Genomic DNA, 24,285 nt, shown 5'->3' with positions numbered 1-24,285 from the left:
TTTATTAATGCTTTATATAACTTACCAGAATCACAGCTTTTGCGATAACTGCTCTATCTTTTGCGCCATTAAACAATGTAATAGATGTAAGTTTGAATGAGTTTATATCTTTAAGTTCTCATCATTGCATTACAATATAGAGCAGCTTTTAATATTTTTATGGTGTCTATTGTGGTCACAATCTATCATATTTTAAATCCATGACAAAACAAATATTGAACTCACAAATTACAATATTTGTTATAAAAATCACCATTAGATATTTTTTTCTCCAAAACGCTCAGTTCTAGCATGCGACAAAAAATAAACTATTTCTGATTCTGTTGCATCACTATATTTTATAGATATAGTATGCTCATTTTATGCAAACATCATACCAAATCCCAAAGATAAGTTTATTGTTAAATACTACTAAGTAAATCAGCAAATATTTAGAACCTTGAAGATGAAATTTAGCAAATAGTTAGCATTTTTTCATTAAAAAATACTTTATGATTAATAATTTATCAAAATAGTTGCAGATTTCTGTTGATGAATTCTTTGATTAATTGACCAGCTGCTCTAGAATACATGGAAAGTGGAAACCAAAGTCAAGTTGTGGTGTTCAGACCAACAAAGACAGAAAAATAGTCACACAAAGATCTGATGAAGCAGTTTGTTGCAGTGGTTTTTGAAGTGCAAAAATGTTCATGCGTATTGTCTGTGGTTTGTAGCAACATGGGTCATCACAGTGTGACACACCACCTCCTCCTTTCTCTATCCCTTTCTCTGAGGCTGTTTCACTCCCCCTTTTCCTTCTCAAGCTATATTTTTTAGTCTCCTATCCCGCAAAATCCCCGACTCCTCCCCTGCTCCTTCCTGTCTCCACCCTTCTCCTCTGCCTCGATTCCACCAGCTGTTCCAACAAAGAGCTGCCTGCCATCCTTTCCTGGCCACACTTTCAGCCTCACTGCTGGGTCGGTGCTCAAGAACTGGCATGTCAGTGTGCAGCACATGTGGACATTAAAGTGTTCTTGTACCCCTTCGGGAATACCTAGCTCAGGCAACGTAATTTAATCTGCTCGATAGACTAAACAATCAGTTTCACGCATTCTTTGCACGTTCTAGGGAGTTGTTGTTAGCCCGATTACAGTGAAGAACCCTTACATTTAAGTTATTTGGTTCATTCTACACGTTTCCAGATTAAATAAAACTAGTGGCATTGAACAGAGCCATCTTGCAGTAAATTCTACCTTCACAGCATGCACAATGTTTTGTTTTAGGAGGTGTTTTTTAGTCTATTCATACAAATGACATGGTCAGGACATCATAAATGTCATGAAGGTAGACTCTACTGCAGGGCTGTTATATCTTACGGCACTACTTTTAGATACAAGTATCCAATAAACTGATAACTTCATATATTTCATCTGCTGAATAATCAGAGATGTGTCTCGAAACCAGCCCGACTTTTGCACGATCAGTTTTCAACCAGCCGCCAACACTGAGCACCTCATTACCAAAACCTTTGTAAGACCTGTGTCCTAATATGCAGTGAGGTGCTGGGATACCTGTCAGAGCCAGCGACACGACAGACCAGCAGAGAAAGATCAACAGTGCAGAATGCGAGGCAGCCTGTGCTACAGTTGCCCATGCTGAAAACTGTGCCCGAAGCCCAGCACCATTCAGACAGACACTAAACTGGCCAGACAGACACAGCGTGGCACTGGACGCCACACTGTTTCTTTGTTTGAAGGGTACAGACAGATACTGGCTGTGTACGTTAAAAGATAGAATAAATCACCAAAGAGCACAGAGAAGATTGACTCATAATGTAGTATTTGCAGTTCAATCTCTCTCTGTGCAAAAAATGTGATTTGGAGAGTGTTGCTTCTCTTAGATCAGAGGTGTCAAACATGCAGAAGACTTTGTAAAGTGTAAAAATACAGAGAAGACATTAACTGCAAATTGTACATTTGTAAAACTAGAAATTTATAATAATTTCTAGACCATGACAAGTTGTTTTGATCATAAAATAAAATACTGTATTGCTCATTGTTCTTTTGTCATTTTGTGTCTCATTTTTGTAATAGATTGTCTTGTTTTGGCTGTTTTTTTTGTCTGATTTATTGTCTCATGTTTTTATCCTTTTGTGTTTCCTTTTTGTCTCGCTTGTGTTTTTTGTCTTATTTTTGTCATTTTGTTTTGCTTTTTTCATTTTTGTCGTTTCGTGGAATTTTTTCTCATTTTTGTCACTTTGTAACTTTTTTGTCTAATATTTTGTCTCTTTTTTGTTTTGTTTCATGTAATTTGTCTCATTTTTTGTCATTTTGCGTCTCATTTTTGTCATTTTGTGTCTTATTTTTGTATATTTTGTCTTGTTTTTATTGTTTTTTGTCCTTTTTTTTGTCAGACTTTGGTCGTTTTGATCATTAAGTAAAATACTATATCATTCAGTTCCACATACCTGAGAATGAATGTTGTGTTCTTTTGTAGACACTCTGTTATCTGTAAGTTTTAATGTGTAAATGATAAACTGAGGCATAATGTTGCTGATCTCACTAATTTCTCTGAAGAAATTTCAGTTTGTTCATAATTTTTAACAAAAAAGACAATTCATTAAATGGGAACATTTTCAGAATTTACTTTTTTGCACTAAAACAAAGGAAAATTTGGACTTAGCGTTATTTATAGGTTGTTATGCTGTGATTTTACTGGTCTGGCCCACTTGAGATGAATTTGGGCTGAATGTGGCCCCTGAACTGAATGAGTTTGACACCCCTGTCTTAGATGCTTGAATGTTACTCTACAGAATGACGTCTTTAGTGTTTCAGTAAAGTTTCTCTGTGCCCACCTAAAGTCTGAGTTAAAGGTGTTTTTCCTGCAAGCAATAAAAACTTCACAATTGGCCTTAATGTCTTCTGAACTACTTGATAAGTAGCTGAGAAGGCCAGGGAATGTGGTAAATTTAGACATTCCCAGGCCCAGCGAATAAGGAACTATCAGTATACTTGTCACCAAGTGTCAGCATATTCTAGCAACGCCTGTTTTTGCTCTTACTGATTATTTACTGTTTCATCTGTTATGCATGTGCTTCACTCTCACTCTGGACTTTCTTTGCAGATTCTGACTCAATGAGAAGAACTCAACTCTAATAGAATGAACTTACAGCAACACAACTTCTATTGCTAATACAGTAAAACAACCACAAGCCACCAGTGATTTGCAGCCTTTGATATGGTTACACAACTACCAAACAGTAAGAACCATAATCCTTACAACCCAAACAAAGTACAACATGAGACCCAGTCTCCCCAGTGGGAGTCCAAGTCCATGTTCTCACCCCATGCAGCGAGATCTGGTAATATGTCTAATCGGGTCTACTACTGACTGACTAGCTGGCATGCTCAACAAACTCACACTTGGGTTTAAATATAATTTGCAGTAGTCTATTTTGAGAGCAGGAAGGCAACAGCATCTCCTTGAGTTTAATTATTCAGTAGGAATATTTGTCATAGTAGATACGAGAAGTGGTTCGATGGAGAAACCACACTGATTGATTTAGCTTTAAGAGCTGATATACTCTCATTTAAGGGATTGTTAATACACTGAGCCTTTTTTTAAAACTTTTTTTACTAGACACAGAGTTTGTTGACGTGCAGGCTCCACATGTGCACAGTGGCATGCGTGGGGAACAGGAGAAGCATTAAAAAAAGGAAGATTTGGTTGCAAAAAGAAGCATCAGTTGTTTGGAAATATTTCAGCTACTCTGTCTGCAGTGTCTACAATTGCTGTCACTACTTGAGGCAACATAATTTGTCGACCACTTAAATCCGCACCAAAAAGCTCTGTATAGCAAGTGCACAGCCAAATCTGAATGTCACCCAAAGCAAGAAACTATTCTGGATGTCTTTGTATGTGATACATCCTATAAGAAAGGTTCCAAATGGCTTCTTTCAGCCCCGTTCCATTTCTTTTAATTTTTAAATGCAGACGCCCTTCCCTACAAACTCACCTCAATCATTCCAGGATGAATACTTAGTTTTAAATTGAGTTGCTCTGGTGAAAATTCCTGTTTATGTTTTTTTCTCAGATCACAGCATATATTGCAGAAAAAATTAAATACTCCAGCGTCAGTTATTCCAATGTTGTGTAGCCTATAAATGTTGACTGTACTGTGCATATACTTCAGCTGCATGAAAGTTGAATTGGTGCTGCAGTACTAGATAGGAATCCAATCCGAAGAATTTGACATTTGAGCTACTGTGTGGCTACAGATGGAGAACTTGATGGAAAACAGTAGCTCCAGTGGGAGATCTGAACAAGTTATCAATAGCACAAACAAATTAATGACAAAATTATTTCAGTGATACTATAAATACACACTCTATTCATATAATTTGAACTTTTCGGAACTTTACTGACTTGCAACAATGTGAAAAAATGTCTAGTTATATGTAGTCAGTACAAATCAATGAAAAATTCCTTAATAGAGGCTTTTCTTATATAATGTCTCTGGAAAATGGAGATGGAAATGAAAGGCTGCCCTTTAAAATAGCATCAAGAAACTCAGGCAATACATTTGCAAAAATATAATAAACAATAAACTTCTCAGCTGGTAGAGTAACAGGTGATCTAAAGTATTTAGGTGTGCAGTGTTTAAGCTGAATCTAGAGGAACAGACCAGTAGCAGACAGTCTACACAGGGGGTCTAAGGATGTGTGTACATATGTGCACACTTGAAACAATAACTTCATTGTCCCTCTGCGTCCCCGTAGTGACATAATGAAAGAGGATTGGGCCTGTGCAGTACTGTGAACGGTTGGGACCGTAGCCCCACAATGCTATTCTGTTCAGATTCATGCCCACACAGAGTCCCGGCAAACAAATGAGAGTGTAAAACTGCTAACGGGCTTCAAAACATGTTTGGGGGTGGCAGCTCTGAGAACTCAAAGCTGAACAGAAGCAAAGGTGAAAAGAGAGGCAACAAAGGTTGGTCGGTGACAGAGCTGCAGCCATTATTGGTCAGGGCTGAACACATAACATGATGACAAAACTAGTGACAAAAGGTTAGCCATAATGGTGACAATAGTCAAACAATTGCTTGCTGGAAAGAGACAGAGGCTACATAACATTGCTATAGAGCCACTCTGCATTCCTGCACTAAGGTAAAGGTGTTCTGTTTTAAGCCACCACCTGATATCTCCCCTCTCACAGACCTGCTGTACGTTTTTCTAAATCATGACCCGTGTAATAGCCCTCTCCTCATTTACTCTTTTCCCACTCACTCATCCATGCAACACAGGCAACGTAATGAGCAGCAGCTCCCACTGAAATGAGGCTAAATCTCTGCAACACAGCCTGACTCAGGCTGTTCGAGTTTTCTGCAGGCTACTCCCACTCTCTCCATCATAACATGCGGCTGTGTTTGCTCCACCATTCTTCAGAAACACTGCATGCTTATGACTGGGTGTTCGTCACAACCCTGAACACTACCTCATTTCCTAGTGTTCGCTTTAAAGTGAAGCACAGAGCTAGGAATTACATGCTGCTACTCCAATGATCTCTGCCATCATCAATTGTTGCTATTAAAGGAGGATCTGCCTTTAATTTTCTGTTACTGTTTAACCTCTGAGGGCAGAGCTCACCACCACAATGATTCCTCACACCAATGCAGCACTCACGTGCTTTGGCAGCACATCACAGGGGTGACGACGATGCACTGACTCTTCTTGAATGAAGCAGTATTTCAGGCCAAGTTCACACATCAGCATGACTCATTTTTCTAATACTGAAGGAGCAAACTACTCAGAAGACATTATGAAATCTGGTTAAAATGCAATATTTTAACTGAGGATGTACACATAAATTTTGAGTGTAAATAAAGACCTGGATGCATAAATCTAACATTTTAAAAATGTAACAACATGAATCCACAGGGTCTATCATTGAGCTATGCAGTAAATACAGCGTCAAATATATGCTTTGTCCTCAGTTAAATGGCTGATTGTACCAAGGTAAGGTTCACTTATGTACATACCCTAAAATTTCCTGCAAGCCTACATTCAAGCTCGGGCACTCCCAGGCACAAACATCATCATCGTCATTCTCCATATTGGAAACAACTTTAGAGAAGTATTTCTGGGCTTACAAAAGATCAAATCAGAGCCACTAACATCTAATTCATTAATACATTTTGTATTAAATTTCACATATTTCACTGTTGCATCTGCACATAAGTGCTAAATTTAACAAACGTGTCAGTTTGGGTTGACTTTTAGCATAAACAATAGTGTCAGTACAATGAATCTTGGCTACAGACTGAGATACTGGCTCAACCTGACTTGCCACTTTGCAAACTAGACAATTAGCATATGACTCCAGCTGAGGCATCACAGTAACGTGGGTGAGGATCATACACTGTGAAAATAGACTTTACTCAAAGGAACACTCTTCCTCTCACTTTGATTCCTATTCAGCAGTTTCCAGTTCTCCACTGATAATGCTGTCAGTCAAAGACATATCATGCAAATTTGGTCTCACTTCTCTGCATTACAGTGGGACATAATCTCATCTAATTCAGGCTAGGCGGATGTCAGCTCCCGTGACTTGTGGCAGCATGCAAGCATTCCTTTTCCACATTAAAGTCACTGTGATCCAATCAGTTTCAGGAATCTCAGGAATGTTACAAGCAAACTGGACTTAAGTGGACCTAAGAACAAACAGTGTGGACGTCTACAGAGCAGACTAGGACTGAGCAATTTCTGGGAAATATTGAATTGCAATTTTTAAGAAAGACATTGAGATTTGATTTGAGACAGATTTTCTTAGAAGCCAAACTTCAGTTAAATATTTAGAGTGTAATAAAACAGTACCATATGAAAAACGGTGAAAAGTGCAACTGTCACAAGGAGGACAGCATGAATTTGCAAAACCACTGACACACCGGATTAAACCCTGATGATGAACCATTATGATTTCAACTAGAAATAGCTTCATTGCTCTGCCTCAGATCAGACTCTTCAGTTTGGCAGGCCTGTTAACTAACAATTATAACTTACAGATTCTTGAGGTATGAGGCCAAGCTAGGATTGGATCCATCCCATACTGATTAAACATTATGTTATCCAACAAAACACTTCAACTTCTGTGAGATTTTAACAGGAGATGGCAAATACCTGGGAAACTCAAACTATGTGTGAGTTTTCAGTGCTGCCTCTCTGTCTTGCCACAGCAGCAGTTGTAATCCAGTCTTTGTTGTGAGGGTCAGCAGCCTGTCTCAGCTGCTGATCTGCAGCTAGCTCAGCTCCTTTCCACAGCACACTGACATCTAAGACTTAAACCGACTCTTGCTATCATTTCTGCCATACAGGTAGAAGATAACGTTACTTCATCCAACTGACAATAACAATTCCAGCATCACGTTAGCGACAGTTTTCCATTCTATTTTGCACTTAAAGCCACGCCCATGCTGTCTGGGAAGCTAGCAGTGTTTGTATCCGTTACCCCGGCGTTTCATTGCACGCGTTACCGGCAGAGTTGGCAGAAAGACCGCAGCACAATGTCCCTGTCACCGAGACAAAGACACATCTGGAGACAGCTCCACGCCCCGCCGTGTCCGCCCGCGTATCACCGGTAACAATGGTGACGCAAGCTTTGCAGCTAACCAGCCGGCTAACGTTAGCTCCAGAGTTCAACAGTAAACAACAGGCCACGAAATACGGAGTCAAACCGTTCACCGTTACCGGAGCAGCATCAACAGGTCTGCAACGGGGAGTCAAAGCACAAGCAGGTCACACACGGAGACAACCTGCAGCAAATCCGAGCGCATCTTATAAAACTGTTATCTGGCTACAACGGAGAAGTCAGACAGACAGACACCTTCAGCGGCTTAAAATGACAGAAATCCTCACCCGAATTGAGACTGTGACTCCTGGCGAACCCGGGTTCTCCCCCCGAGATCAAATCCGCCGTGTCATGGGTGTGTTTCTCAAAAAGAAAAGGGGGAAAAGCGGATTAGCTGTGTAGTGTAACTCCGACGTCCCACTCAGAGGAAAAAGGGAATGCAGGAATGTGACGTTCAGTCCGGTCTGCTGGCAGCGGTGACACGTGCACTTCAGAGCGGAGCACTGTGGGAAATGAAGTTCAGGCAGGTAAACCGCCATTTTTTTTGCTCCGCTTTGATTGAGCAACAGATGCTACAATTTTATTTTATTACGTTTAATTGCTGTTAATTGCATTTAATTGCTGTTAATTACATCTAATTGCAGTTAAGTACATTAAAATGAATTAAATTAAATTGAGGACAATCCATTTTTTCCATTTGTTTAACTGGGAAAAAATGCCTCAATGAACCATTTTCACTACAAATTAATCTCTGTGCTGTAAATTTATTATCAGAAACAAAGCAACCATCTCATTAACTGCCATAAAAAATACACAACCATCTTAATTATTTATGCTTCTTTAAAAAAAAAAAAAACTCATGAAGTTATTGAAAAATTGACACAGTTGTTTTAAACACACCTTTAGCAGAGGAAAATTTAAGACTCGCATGTACATATCTCTGTACATTTGCAAATCTTGCGCTTGCTACTTATTGCACTTCTGGTTAGATGCCAAATTGCATTTTGTTAGCTGTACTTATACATGTGTAATGATACTAAAGTTGAGTCTAATCTAACGTTAAAAAATGTTTAGAGTCTTTCATAGCTGAATGTATCTTATGCTCTAGAGCTGTCTGTTTACATACAAAGAAATATAAGAGAAATATGCAAGTTGGCACACAGTAATATGAAAGCGAGTTTAAAGTGAATGCTTATTCCATCCTAAATTTAACAGATTTAATGAGGCTATTTTATTTAGTTTATTATTAATTTCTAATTTATGGGTGAATGCAATGGCAGCACCTATTGTTTGGTGTAATTTGTTCAGCTTGGCAGAGGGCAATTTAGTACTAGTAACAGCAGTTAATGAAGTAGCTATGTGAATACAGTCTAGCCTTATACATTTCTAGCTGACTTTCGTCTAAATAAAGCTTAAAATATGTTATCACTGTTTACTATTCTCTGTGGAATTACTTCATTTGCTTGCATTTGTCAATCCTAGCAAAGCTTCACAAACACTGCTGTACTACAACCATCAAGCAGGCCTGCATAAATAGGCTATAAAAGCAACCCACAGAGTCTGATTACTAAGACAAAAAAATGACTGCAGGTCTTAGTTTTAACTCAGTCTTTTTAGTGTAATCATGACCCCTTGTGGAAAATGAGAAAAGTGCAGTTAAAGGAACAGACTCCTCCACTTTGTGTCTGAGTGTGATCCTGTGGCTATAGATGTGTGTATGTGTACATATAATGAATATGCAGCTATACCACAGGGACTCATCAGGGTCCTCAGTCAATATGGCAGACAGCTGGAAGACGGAGCCCAGACAGATTGACTGACAAATAGATTTACATATACACACAAAACAGAGCTTTTGATCGCCAGTTCAGAGACAGAAAATGGACGGATGGAATAACAAAGAAAAACACACAAAGTAAAATTCAAAGCCAGATGCATGAATGTGAAGCTGGACAGGTAGACAGACAGGCGAGTGAAAAAAGTTTCTTTGTGTTCCAGATGGCTGCAGAATAAGTCACAGTCAGGGGCTAATTAACTACCAAGGCGAGCTGGAGACTCCAGCAGGTCACTTCATCCCCCAGCCCCCGTCTTCTTCTTCTTCTTCTTCCTCATCTCCTCCTTCATCTTCTCCGTCTCCTGTTCCTTCTCACTCACTCTCCCACTTCTATGTCTATCCTTAGTCATCCCATAATTACTTTGTTGTCCTCTTCACATCACCCGCAGCACCGCAAGCTATTCAGCCTTCCATTTCCCTCCCATGCTGTTGAGAATTTACTCTGCGCAGACGTTCCCGTTATATGGCCTCTTCTCATGGGTGCTAACCTATAGCTTTCTTCTTTTGATATCTGAAAAAAGTACAATCTATGATCCCAAAATCTACTTTTATTGTTTGTGAGCTGAGCAAAAATGGCACAAGACAGAAAATACAATTCACTCTCTTTCTCAGTCGTGTTTTAAATCAATGTGTTGACTGAACATCACATTTAAGGCTTTTAAAGCTCAGGTGTAATTGCCGGGAAAATCCAAATTAATTTGCACTGTTGCCAAGGGAACCACAATTTTGAACTGCTATATAGTTTCATTGTTCTAAAAATGTCTGCACGTGATGCACGACAAGCAGAACTTGAACAGTTTCTCACATGCAGAAAAGCATTAATATTGCTTTTATTTAAATAATATTAACACAGAAGAGATCAATCTTGTGTATAGAACTTCTATTTTTATTATAAAATATAATAATTCTTTGTAGTGAGTGCCAGCAGTAGATGAATATATATGAATTTACACATAAGGACACACAGGGAGGGGGAGAAGCTCTACTGTGGAAGTAAAAGTAGCAACAAACTGTATAGAAATCATAAAATGACATTTAAGTACAAAAGCATTAGCATGAAAATTCATTTAAATTAGGAAAAATGAAACTCATCATACAGAATAATAATATAACTGCATTATAATTATTGATGCATTAATGTATCTACTGAAAATGGTAACGTTAGGGATAATTTTAATGCTTCTGTATTTAAAAGCTAAGAAATTAAAGTGCAAAAAATAGGGGAAAAAAACAAGAATAAGTCCAAGAATCTGAAAATTCTACTTCAGTAAATGTGCTTTGTTACTTACTTCATGTTAGTTTTGTTTTTCTTGCACTAGATAGATAGATAGATAGATAGATAGATAGATAGATAGATAGATAGATAGATAGATAGATAGATAATTTCTTTTAAATTACTTCTTAAAACCCACTTTTATAGACTCGCCTTCAAATAAAGTTCTCTTTTCTTTCCCTTTCATCACTCTCTGCCTTTTCAATCTTTTTAATCCCTTTAAAAATTTTCACTGCTTAGAATTTTCTTTCTAACCTCCTGATCTTAATCTATTTCTATCTTTTATTTTCTCTTCAGCTTTTCTCTTAACCCCTTTGTGTGATGTCGTCCTTTTAGCCAGCTTTTAATTAGCTATACATTCTGTACATTTTTGTCATTTTTATGTTCTCAAAGCACTTTGTGAATGTTCTCCTTATACAAATAAAATTATTATTTTTATTATTATTATTATTATTATTATTATTATTAGTAGTAGTAGTAGTAGTAGTAGTAGTATTATTATTATAGACAGACAGACAGACAGACAGAAAGATAGATAGATAGATAGATTTTTTTAAAGAAATGAAAAATACTAAGTTAATGTATGTCTTAAAGCTAGTTTGATGGTACAGAAAATTCGATGGTGTGAGAGAACGAGAGGCCAAAGCTGAAGCTGGCGTTGCTCCTCAGGTCGCCCTGTGCAGAGCTGAACCCTCACCAGAGGGATGGTACCAAGGCACCAATTAGCAGCAGAGAGAGCGCATGATGATATTTCCGTGTGCTTGTGGCCGGGGCAGCTCCGTCTGTGTGTGTTATAAAAGGCAAAACCATAAACATGGAATTAGACAGTACAGGCCCCGCAGCTCTTAAGGTCACAGACTCTCCCCTCCTGCGGCTTCCGAGAGCAACGGTGTGATATAAACAACGCTGGCCAGCAAACTGTTATTACTGTATGTATGGGTTTTTACAAAAGGGCGGTGGATTATTTGTGCTTGTCGGTATGTGAAGTTCATTAGGGGCCAGCCACCCTGATGCAGTGGTCTTCTGCAGCTCTGCTCTTTTATTGTTTGGTTGAATGGCTGCAGGAGATAGGTGTGGGAGAAAGATCACTGTGAACTAGATGGAGAGAAACTAAGTGGGTGGAAGTGACTGAACATCTCTTTGTGTAAAATGCACACACACACACACACAAACGCAGGCACACACATTAACACTCAGACAAACAAACACACTGTGATTGGCTAGGGTTCAATTTGTTGAGTAACGAAAACATGGTTTCTAACCAGCAGGTGGGGGCAGTAGACAGATCATAGGACCGAGCGGTGCTATTAAAATGTGCAGTAAGTCACAGATCTACTGTAACCTACATACACAGGGGGTGGAAGGAAAATTATGAAATATTCTAATAAAGCCTATTACATTATCCCTGCAATACGTCGGGCTGCCGTACAACTGATAATATTATACTTTTTATTGAGATTTATTTAACTCTGTGTCAAAAATAAGTAAAAACAAATCCTCACATTCTTTAAAATCCCCCAATAAGCAACATTTTGGTCCCTTATCTGGAACAAATCCTCACTCAGCCTTGGAAAACTGTACATATTTTGAATCCTTGGACAAAATCTTACTATTTTATCTGGGTACAAGTCCCATACTGTAACAAGACGCCACAGCAAACAGAACAATTTTAGCTGAGAATTGAAATAAATGTAATTTTACCATGTTTGTGCCTCTGGATTTGTAGGAATGAACTCTAAACAGCTATCATGTAAAACAGACCACAACCATAGGTCCAGGGCTGTTAACAATCATTTGTTTTATGGATTTATCTGGTGTTAATTTTCTTGATGTAGCGATTAATTGTTCAATCTATAGAATATCAGAGGCAAATAAAAGAACCTCAGCCACAATATCATGGAAAACAACCACTGATTTGTCCAAAAGGTAGTTCAAACCCCTAATTATTTCATTTTAAATGTAATGTGAGACTAAGTAAAGCAGTTTTAGGAATTTTTTTTGGCAGTTTTATTTTAATAATGATTTCAATAGTTACTTATTAAATTGTTATTGTAACTATTATTAAAATATTTTCCCAATTTTGCCAATCAAATCAGCAAATCAGTGTCTAATAATTGCAGCATTGTTGTTTTTGGTGCACAAAAATGTTATTAAGGAGAAGAGTGACTTATTCAGTGATGAAAAATAAACTATGGGTAATTTAAGTTGCAAAATGACGAGTATTTGCTCCGTGTTTTATCCTTCAGCCTCCCTCTCCAGAAGCAGAGGCTGAGGGGCTGTTCTGGACACCCACTCCTCCGTCCTGCCCTCAACAGCCCCACACTCCCCCTGCTGCTGAACCGTGGTAGAGAAAGGACTGTCCGAGGAGCACGCCGACAGCTCTGGGCCGAGTGAGCCCGCCTGCATGTATGGTGAGCACCCGTTGAGTAGGTGGGTCTGCTGGAAGGGAGTGGGAGAGGTGGGAAAGGGGCAGATGGAACACAGAAGGAAGTTCACCAGCGACACATAGAGTGTCAGAAAGTAGAGAAGGGACAGAGAGGGAGGGGATCGCAGAGAGAGAGAGCAGCAGGGACAGTCATAGGTAGAGGAGGCAAAAACTGAGACAATGAGGGGACAGATATGCAGAGAGAGAAGAGGCGGAGGGGCCGGCGGGTGGTAAAGAGAAAGTGGAGGGGGAGTAGGAGAGGTGAGAGATGTGTCAGGTACCAGAGGGAGAGGTGAGAGAGCTGCGACAAGCAGCGGGGAGCAGGAGGGAGGGTGACAGGTAGGGATGGAGGGTGGAGGAGTTGGGGTTTGGGGGGTGATAATGATAGCAGGTGCAAGAGGGTACAAGGATGGGTGGATATGGGAGGAAGGGAGGGAGGGAGGGAGGTACTTTTGACCTTCAAAAATAGTTTGATCGTTGGTTGTGGGCAAAAAAGGATGAAAAGATGTTACATTTTGGACAGAAAGGTGGCTTCGTAGGAACAATCTGCTTTCCCAAATGCTTCAAAATGAGATTAGATTCAACTTTATTGTCGTTGCACCCAGTACAAGTGCAAAGAAATGCAGTTTAGCATCTCACCAGAGGTGCAAAAGCAGCAGTAGAGTCCATTATATACAGTTTGGGTTTACACAGTTTAAATAGAATGAACTAAAATTACATTCTTGGGATCCTAACAGAAAGAATATCAAGCACTAATTTATATTATCTACAAAACTCCTGATTGCAAAAATATATTTCTAGCCTGTCATTTAAAGCTGCAGCCTCCAGATATTGTACAATAAAGAGAAAGAATTGAGTTGGCACTGTCAGGAAGGATATTAAAGCACCATCTATATTGGATGTTTATTTTTTAAAGAAACAGCTTTTTTGTCAGTTGAGTCAGTTGTTTCATTGTATCTTGAATTAATGCACGCCAAAGTAATTATTTCACAATAAATATGTAGCAGTTACTTATTGACAGTATTTGCATTGGCATAACAGTCTACACAGTAAATTGAATTTCACTAAACTGTAAAGATCCCTTATAGAAGTGTTTTAAAGCAGGCAAAAAAAGATGAATATAAACATCTAAAAAACTCTTTGTGTTTTAAATGTTTTTCCACCCTCAAACATTTCATTAAAAAAAAAAAAATCATCTACTCCCCCTTCCTCTCATACTTCAATAAAAAGTCTATTCTCAGTGTTCCAAAGTTTCCACATGACACTTTTTGGAAGCTGAATATTGAACCATGACATGACAAACAAGCCGTGGTGCCTGGAGAAGTGGCTACTCTCTGAATTTATGTCCCCAAGTTTTTTTTGTTAAAGTCCAGAAAAGGATAAATGCCAAGTGTTATAAACAGTGACATGTAAGACTTCTCTTGTATATATAGTTCACCAATGGGTCAGTAGTATTTGCACGTTGTCTTTACTGCTACTTCTTCACTTTAGAGGGTAAGGAGCAGTATGAAATTAACATCAGCCACAGAGTAGGTGCAGATTTTACGATCAATACTGGTTCACAGACTATAGGGTGAGACATCTATACATATTTATACATTTAAAGTGAATTATTCCTTATTCCCGAGGCCATACACACATGAAAATCTCCCACCATGTAAGACTGTGGGCCAGTAGTTTCTTTTGTAAACTCTTTCTGAGAGCAGCTGATTTGGGACAGACAGTGCAAGTCGGATTATTCCTATTATTTGACAACACATATGACTGGCCCTACACAGGCTTAATAAAGGAATATATTCAAGATGAGGGAAACATAGATTGGCTTATTTTTAACAAACGTTCAGAATGACAAAGCTGATTTTCAAAATAAGATATCTCAAAACGGAATTCTTGATGCTATTCTTGATACATGTTTACAGCTGCTGTTAATGGATTAAATGCACCTTTAAGCCCATTTTACAAAAACTGAACTGACTTAACAAATGGACACAATGGTAACAGCCAGTCAGAGGCAGAACAGTGTGTTTCATGCCTTTACCAATGTAGAAGAACAAAACTGACCTGCAGCACTCTACACTGTAAACACTGCATTTGAGCTGTAGTAGAAGTAAATTACTTTCTGGTTTGGTGATGACGGTTTCCTTTCAAGGATTCGATCCACTTGAAATTACGTTTTGTCCTTTAAAACTGGTATTATCCTTTCCATGAAAGGGTGAAATTTAGGCTTGCTCCTCCTCATCATTGTGACATTTCAGTTTTCTGCTACAACTCAACTGCTGTTTTCTGGTAGAATAACAGAGTAAAGAAAAGGTAGGGAAAGTAGGTCTAATGACAAAATCCAATTTTAGATTTTGCATGAAGTAAATACTTGAATCGAAAACTTCAAGGTGGCTTTTCTTAACCCCTTAAGACCTGGCATTCACGTGTACATCTTTTTTTTCTTCAAAAAGAGTAATAAGTATAATAAACATAATAATCATATATTCAATATTATCCAGTTATTATATTTATTGGTTACACTTTATCCCAAATAACTAGAAGAAATCTAAATTGCAAGCCCAACCAAAGCTTGGGTCTTAGGGGGTTAAAATTAAAGTGCAGCAAAGTGAACTGCTCATTTGAGAGGCACTGAATGATTTAAATATATCTAACTTAAACCAGTAGCAACAATATTACATGTTGACTTAACCCTCCTGTTGTCTTCATTTACAGGCATCAAGAAATATAGTTTCCTTGTCTGAAAAAAATCCAAAAAATCAGCAAAAAATTTCCCCAAATTTCAGAAAATTTGCAAAACCTTCAGGAAGAAAATTCCAATAATTCTTTAAAAGTTTCCTGTAAAACATTTGTTTTTTAAAAATCCCCCAAATTTGGCAAGAAAATTCATGTAAATATTCTCAAAAAATGAGTAAAAATTTTCCAAAAAAATCCTAAAAATATCTAAAGTGATAAACTTCTAATATTTTCTCTAAGAACATTCACAAAAAATAAACCAAAATCCAGCGAATTTCGCTGGATTTTGGTAGATTTTTTTGTGAATGTTCTTAAGAAACATTTTTAACATTTCTTTTTTTCCACCAAAACATGTTCAAAGATTTCCCCAAAATGTTGAAAATGTGGACATCAGAAGTTTCACTGTGAAAATCTTTTTTTTCCCCCCACATTTTCAAACTTTAAAATGCATCAATTTTGACCTGCAGGACGACAGGAGGGTTAAATTGGATTAACTTAATTCAATGGCATGTTACCAAATGAAGCAACTCACTGTAGTTGGTCCAACGGTTCTCTTTTTTTTCAGTGTACTGACTGATGTACATCACAGGGAATTTAGAAGTGGCTAGATGTAATACTGACTGATAAATAAGTCAGTATATGCCTGCAATACACCACTGCTAACAAGTTTTAAGGTCACAAAATCATACTTTTACATACTTAGAGTGAGATTTAACATAAGCACAGAGAAGCCGATTAATGCAGATAAAAATGAAATCAGCTTCTTTGTGTCAAACTGCACATATTTCCTTCTGTACAGCGGAGCTCAAGCATCCAAGTGAAGTCACAATAACAACTGGAGGGGCACAAAGCCGACCCAAAACCAATTAACCATAAAACCATCCCAGAGCTGTATTCTCATGTAACCACGTCTCAAAAACAGACACAACCCAACACGATGTCATGTGTTTGTTTAAATCTGTTAAACTAACTTTTTAGTCCGAACGTTCGTGACAGATGCTGATGACATGTTTTTTTTTTGTGTGTGTGTGTGTTACTCTTCATTTGCGTCACTCTTCAGGGATTTTTCATTACACCATCTCCCTCGTGTCAATGCGCTGGCACTTTATTCTATTCTAGTCTTTCTCATTTATGGGCCTATGCAGTGGCATTATGCTGTCTGGACATGAGTAAGTGTTGGAGTAATTGAATCCACTCGACAACAAACGGAAAGTTCAAAAAAAGGTGAAGAGTTGCATTCACAGTCCTGTATTTTAACACGACAATGTGAATGTGTACCGCCTTTTTGGAAACATGCGATACACAGGATTTGATACAGTAACATTACTCTTTTATAATTTCCTATCATAATAAGCTGATCTGCACTTTCTATGTGAAGTCTTTATAAATAGCTGTCTCAAAGTATCTGCTCGTTTTTTACCGGTATGAATGAGATCTAGAATGTCGTCTTCTGTTTTTGTAAAAAAGTAGCTTTTTAAATATCAGCTTTTTGTTTTACAGTAACTTGCTCTCCCATATTTCTTCGCATGATGTGGCTACATTTTCTGACTGACATTCACTCCTTTTCTTCGTGTGTGTGTGTGTGTGTGTGCGTGCGCGTGCGTGCGTGTGTGTGTGCATGTGTGTGTGTGTGTGTGTGTGTGTGTGTGTGTGTGTGTGTGTGTGTGTGTGTCGGGCAGGACTCCAACTAGGGGTGTTAAAACAGAACTCTCAGCCCACTAACTGACCTTGTCTGAACCGTACAGTGAGCACAGTGATAGCAAGAGGTGCCTTCGGGTCAGAGTGGGGTGTTAAAATTATGAAACACAACATCTGTGTGTGTGTGTGTGCGTGTGTGTGTGTGCTTGCTTGTGTCTTGTCTGGAAGGGGGAAAATGAAAAGAGTTTGTCGGGTTATGCTGTGTTCATGCCCAGCCAAACTACATCCCACACAAGGCTGAGAGACTGTGGGCTCCTCTGGTCCTTCTCTTTTTTTTCTTTTCTTTTCTTTTTTTTAAAATAAAAACTCCTTTCTTTGTTATGATGGTGGTGTGTGTGTGTGTGTGTGTGTCATGGCTGTACTGTAATCATATTGGCATTTTAAGGCTTTCAGATTTGATGCTAAAATATATTATGCGTGCAACACAGATATGAGAGTGTAATTGACATTGTGGCTATTAAAAAAGTTAAATCTGCTCATTATGATAAAATAAAATCGCCAAAATAGGACAGTAACCATGGCATTTGGGTTTATCTGAGTCATTGATTTGACTATGACACACAAATGAAATAATATGATTGAGGATGAGAACTGAAAAATAGTAAGACTGAATTGTAAAAAAATGGAATAAACAAATGTAGACTCCTTTATTTTTTATTACATATAAGGAGAGAATATATAAAATATATAGTATTTTGTCAGTAAAGTGGCTTTTCCATCAGCCTCGATGTCTTAAACATCACATTCTCTTTCCACAGCTGCTGCATTGCGTTTTATTTGTTCTCTTGCTCGCTTCGTATGAGCAGGTGTGAACTGCTTTAAAACCACTTGACACTTATTGTGGGCTGATTTTTTTCTACTTATAATAGAAAATAAAAGTTACAGATCAAGCACTGCAATCAGGTGGTTCACTTTCGCGTTGAACTCAGCCAGGTGAGCTCTTAAAGCACGAAGTTGCTATGGTATTCATTGTCTTTAGTTACTGAACTTGGAGTTATTTTTAAAACCCTCTGTGCGTCAGTGCATGACATCCAAGCATATATTTCTCATTAAAATGTGATTAAATACAAATAATTATCAAGGAGTTTTGAAAAAACAGGATTTTTTCCCTTTCTTTTCTGTTTTGCTTTAGTGGTGCGATAAAATAACCCGGAATCCTTCAAACTTGAGGCCAGTTAGACTAATTAATCGGTTGGATGAATTAGTCCAATCAAAGAAACACACCCAAGAGAGTTGAATCCAGAAGTGTTTATATTAGAGTACAGCCTAAACCTCTCAGCATGGAGGTGACCTCTGCATAGACTTGGTTTGAGGTTATGGTTACATCTCTTCCTATTCTGCGAAAAGAGTTTATTGTGCTTTAAAACTGTTACATCTCAATCTTAATTAAGGTAGTATTTAAGAACATTTAACAAAATTTTGACAGTGATGTTTTCAAGACTTATCAGATTTCTTACCCAGTTTAAAACTTTTTTTTTTTTTTGTTTTAGAAAAGTAATCAAATATAATACATTACAGTAGTCACAAATAAAGCCAGTCTCTTGGTCAGTCTTCTGTCTCTGCATGAAAATGAGAAAAAATCTGCCTCAGAGTGATGCTGAAAAACTAGTCCATGCATTTGTTAGGTAGACTGTTGTAATTCCTTATTATAAGGACGCTCCAGAAACTCCATTTGATCTAAAATGCTGCAGTCAGAGCTCCCATATTAGCTTCATTTCATTGACTTCCTTTAAAATCCAGAAGAATCTTTAAGATCCTTCTTCTCACGTAAATGACCACTCTCCATTGTGTCTTAAAGACCTTTCTGTACCATATCATCCTAACAGAGTACTTTGCTCTCACTGCAGGTTCACTTGTGATCCGCAGTTTCCAGAAGCAGAAAGGGAGGCAGAGCTTTCAATTATCAGGCTCCTTTTCTGTGAAACCAGCTCCCAGTTTGGGATCAGGAACCAAACATCCTCTCTACTTTTATGTCAGGTTCAAAACTTTTTGATAAAGCTTCTGAGGACTGGCTCAGGTGTCACTGAATCACCCCTTAGACATGCTGCTTTAGGCTGTTGGGGTCTTCTCATGATTCACTGAGCACCTCTTTTCTACTCACCTCTCTTTCTCTGTCCATACATTTATATGCCACCATTGCATGCCACTAACTTTAGATGCATTCCAATATTTTACTATACCATAGTATGCAAGAAAAAGATTTAATGCTAAATACGGTATGCTATGAACTGGATGTTGCAGTATCCTTTTCTGGACGCTCTGACCCACAATCCTCTGCATAGTTGCATCACATACATCACGATGTCTCACGTGACTATAAACAAGCTTGACACACTGACAGCACGCAGACAAATGACAGCTCATTCGCACTACAGACTGCAGCGGTTAAAGTTTAAGGTGCGAGATTATGACAAAGCCGTGTGTGCCAATTGTATGACTACTGCATGAAACAGTGCGTACTTAAAGTACTAAGAAAAAGTATGTAGTTCGGCGCACAGTGTTTGTGTTCTTTCACTCCTGTAGTTTGTGTTTCGTCCTCTCTGCAGAGCTACAAGTTTGTGATCTGCAGTTACAGGCCTCACCAACCTCCCCAGTGTTTATTCTTCTCTTCTGCATTGTTTTTCTAATGTCTCTCTGCTTTCCTTATCTCTTGTCACCTCACACTAACTGGTTGAGGCAGACAGCCGCCCTCCCTCATCCTGGGTCTGCTGGAAGTTTCTTCCTGTTAAAGGGGACGTTTTTTCTTCCAACTGCTGCCACAAAGATTGATTGTTTTTCTGCCAGTGATACAACGGATTTACCTTACTGTAGGAACAAAATAAATTAAAATACCTAAAGTACTCGTTACATTTTAAACAAGGTAACTTGTAATATGTCAACTATTGGACTTCAAAAGTAACTGTACCCACACTGAGCACCTGTGGGCTGTCACCACAAATTCAGACCAGTAGAGAGATAGCACAAGTGTGTGTGTGTGTGTGTGTGTGTGTGTGTGTGTGTGTGTGTGTGTGTGTGTGTGTGTGTGTGTGTGTGGTTGGTCTGTGGTAGTCATGGTGAGTGGAGGCTGGGGGTTTCTGTCACCGTGGCTAAAGATGTGATATGATCGAGAATACAAACTTTAGTTGTGTGTGTGGCTTTAGTAAGGCAAGGTGCATTGTGGGTCATGTGCACAGCAGAAACTGGGTTCTTTTCATCGTGAAGAAATAGTACAAAAAGGCACCCAGTGTGCAGCGATAGGAGGACTGTGTGTCCAAGTTTCACATTTATGCTTTGTAAAGGAAGAGGTACATATACAAACGCGCAGGCAAGCTGATTGGCGTTTATTGCCAATAATGGCTGGTTCCAATAATCTGGACAGTCTGCGTGTGTGTGTGTGTGTGTGTGTGTGTGTTTGTTTGTTTGTGAGTGTGTGTGTGTGTGTGTGTGTGTGTGTGTGTGACTCATGCTGGAACATGCCTGCGTTTCTGATTTCTGAGTTGTGGAGTCAGTCACGTTCTGTGTGTTGGCAGAAGTGGCAGTTTCAACATCATCACGAAGGCGCACACATACACAAACATACAAACACACTCATCAGGCTTAAATAAGGCCACATATTTACTTTTTTTAAATGTACGTGACAATCATAAGAATTATATTTGCTAAACCTCTTTGAGGAGGTTTTAATCAAACTAGTTTTCTCTGAAGAGATAGTTCCTATGAAAACTGAGCACACACCTGAACCACTCAGTCGTCTGGTTGTTCAGCAAAATCCTATTTAATATGTCGATGACTGTCTAAAGTATTTAATCCACAGTCATCAGCAGACACTTTGTATCTTCCTCACGATGCTTTTTCAAGCCTTCAATGCAGCCATTTTAATCTCTTGCTTCTTCTAAGGCCTCTTACTTCGGTTCTGAACAGACAATTGACGCCCAACACTCGACGTTATTTCCCCTCTTCACGCTTTAGCTGCGTTGGCCGCATGTTTATATTCGTCGTCCGGATGAATGATGGAATATCGTCCACTGCGTTTTGATGAATCTGGCTGAATCTGACCACACATGAAGCACCTGAACACCTCTACACTCATCCTGCTGCTAATCTCAGCAGTGGAATCATCAATAAGTGCCAGTTTCATTGGCAGCTAAACACACCCAGGCCAAAAACAGAACCATGTTTGACGGATAAGGCCGTTTGCTTTGGGTCATGAGCTGCTTCTTTTCATTTCTACAGGAACATAGGACTTTGTTCTCTCGGCTCTGCTGGTCTTCTTTTGTATGCTGCTGTGAACTCCAACCTGACCTTCTGTTTTTAAATCTTCTGGTGAATCCTGTGAGAGTATTCTCCTGGTTGTTGACAAGGAAACGTGTTTACCTGAGCATTCTTGACTTGCAGTGAAGTCATAAGGTTTTTTTTTCTTTTTTTACCACGCAAATAGGTTTTCTTTCTAGAATGTACCTGATTTCGGATCAATTCTTTTTGTTTTACTGAGCCTCATTATTATCCTCTTATCAGTCTTTAGGCAACTTCAAAAATTCTCAGATTGAGCTCTGAGCCATGTGTGAGATCTTTTGAGCACAAACTAATATTGAAAAAACACAAAGATTCCAGGAAATTTTTTGGAGCCAAATGTCCAAATAGTTTTGAACCTTTGCAGTTTCAGCATTAAATGGTAAAAGGTACTACATCTCACATGTGAATGACCCAGTAACCCGCTCAAACTAAAGCTGAGACTTGCTGCTTTAATGCAATACCAATTTATTTTAATTTTAAATTTCAGGTATGTACACTATCAGTCAAACGTTTGGACACACCTTCTCAGTCAATGGTTTTTATTTAATTATTTTCTACATTGTAGATTAACACTGAAGACATCGAAACTATAAAAGAATACATATGGAATTATGTTGTAAACAAAATGTGTTAATCTTCAGTATTAATGTATAATGTAGAAAATAATACAAATAAATAAAAAGCATTGAATGAGAAGGTGTCTCCAAACTTTTGACTGGTAGTGTACTATATATAAAACTTGCACTTTTTGGACAATTAAAATACATTTGATATATTTTGCTGATGACACTAATGTCATTTTACAAAATTACAATAATCAATGTATGTTTTTTTCAGTTGTGGGTCACAATTTTAAAAAAACCTATTTAATTAGAGGCTTTGTAATTAATTAATCGTGATTTATCGCATTTTTGCCAAATAGCAATATTTGACACATAGGTTTTTCAGTTCAAATAAATTTTGGTTGACGACTGAATTGATGAATAGACATATACGTGAACTTAAACAGCAAAACTGTTTCATTTATATTTATCTGCATTTTTCATCTATCTACTACATTCACAGACTACTGCAAACTCATAGTCCAATTATAGCAATTCAACATTTTAAGACTTTTTATAAACTCAAGCACTTTGAATGTCTTGAAAAGTGGTCTATTACAGGCTGGCTACATCGTTTACTGGTACCAGGACTAATGTGTCCACAGGACTGTCAATTTCTCGCATTCCATTCATTGTCTATGTGAAACGCAGCGTATTGCATGCTGGTTGTGTTGTGGTGCGTTTTGAGCGGTGTTTCGATGCATCTCCCCAGAGCTCATTTGCATAAAGTAGGCTTCATATTTTATGCAAATTCGGTGCGGGCAGCAGAGGTCCGACGCATCGCGAAATATTCGTTAAATGTCTAAATTAGCTGTCGTTGAACTAAAATGAGGACAGATTCAGCAACTGTACAGCTTATTTCTCACCTCAAATGCTTTCGGAAATAGTTTTTGCTGAAGTGTTTGTGTAATAAAACTGAAAGTTCACTGTCATGTGACCAGCTAGTGGCCCATGACAGTGCGTCCCGTCTTCACGGCTGGCAAACAGACTTTAGGTGCATTACCGCCCCCTACTGGGCTGCAGTGTGCATCGATGTGTCAGAAATTAGGGAACTGAGAAAGGTGCGATTAAATGTGTTATTTTTTTAACACGTTATTTTTCTGTAATTAATCAAAATTAACGCGTTAAAGCGCCAGCCCTAGTGTTTTGGGTTTTTTTGCAATATAGTATTTGTGCATTGTGGTAACACCCCTTTTAGGTCAATGAATGACTTAGAAACAAATCCTCAAACCTGGACATTTCAAACCAAAACTATCCATAAGATTACAAAAAACATATACTATAACTGATTGCGATTCTGCTGGCAGGGCCGTCTCATAAAATTTGACAAATGCTTTTAAAATGTGAGTGACGCACTGAAATATTTCTTTCACTCTGGGTTTGTGGAGAGTGTTTTTAATAGCAGCTAACCGTGTGGCTGCAGGCCGAGTGGCTGCTGCGGTGAAAAGGCAGCAGTCAAGAGTCCCTTTTTCATGACCTGTTTGGGTGAGGAACTCTGCTGACACACCACCAACGTTTGTGCACGTACGAATACACTCGTGCACAGACACGCCCATGCCGCTGCACGTGCACACATACACACACACAAACACACACTGCATAGCACACGTGGAAACACCGCTTTAGACTGACAAAACATGTGCGCACATGCAAACAGAAACATACAGAAAATTTGGTGTGTGCACAGATGTGTATAGACATGCATGCATGCCTGCACACACACACACACACACACACACACACACACACACACACACACACACACACACACACACACACACACACAGTAGACACAGTATTTATTCTAAGAGTGTATCCCTCCCTGATGACCGGTTAGAGTGAG

General features: G+C 38.6%; 1 protein-coding gene across 3 annotated transcripts in view; it reads right to left on the bottom strand.

The window, feature by feature from the left end:
- ctif (CBP80/20-dependent translation initiation factor) overlaps nucleotides 1–8,052 on the bottom strand; it is a 64,396-nt gene extending 56,344 nt beyond the window's left edge. For 2 of the 3 annotated variants that reach the window (XM_023285606.3, XM_023285607.3), the window contains exon 1: nucleotides 7,893–8,052. The gene's annotated coding sequence lies outside the window, so the exon portion shown is untranslated. Of the gene's footprint in view, nucleotides 1–7,157; nucleotides 7,493–7,892 lie in introns of those variants that run through there. The other variant, XM_035955218.2, reaches the window with a different exon arrangement.
- Nucleotides 8,053–24,285: the final 16,233 nt, after the last annotated feature.

This window comes from Amphiprion ocellaris, chromosome 17 (genome assembly GCF_022539595.1).
Source record: "Amphiprion ocellaris isolate individual 3 ecotype Okinawa chromosome 17, ASM2253959v1, whole genome shotgun sequence".
NCBI classification, from domain to species: domain Eukaryota; kingdom Metazoa; phylum Chordata; class Actinopteri; family Pomacentridae; genus Amphiprion; species Amphiprion ocellaris.
The sequence above is the reverse complement of the archived record's forward strand: the minus strand, read 5'-3'. Positions and strand labels throughout refer to the sequence as shown.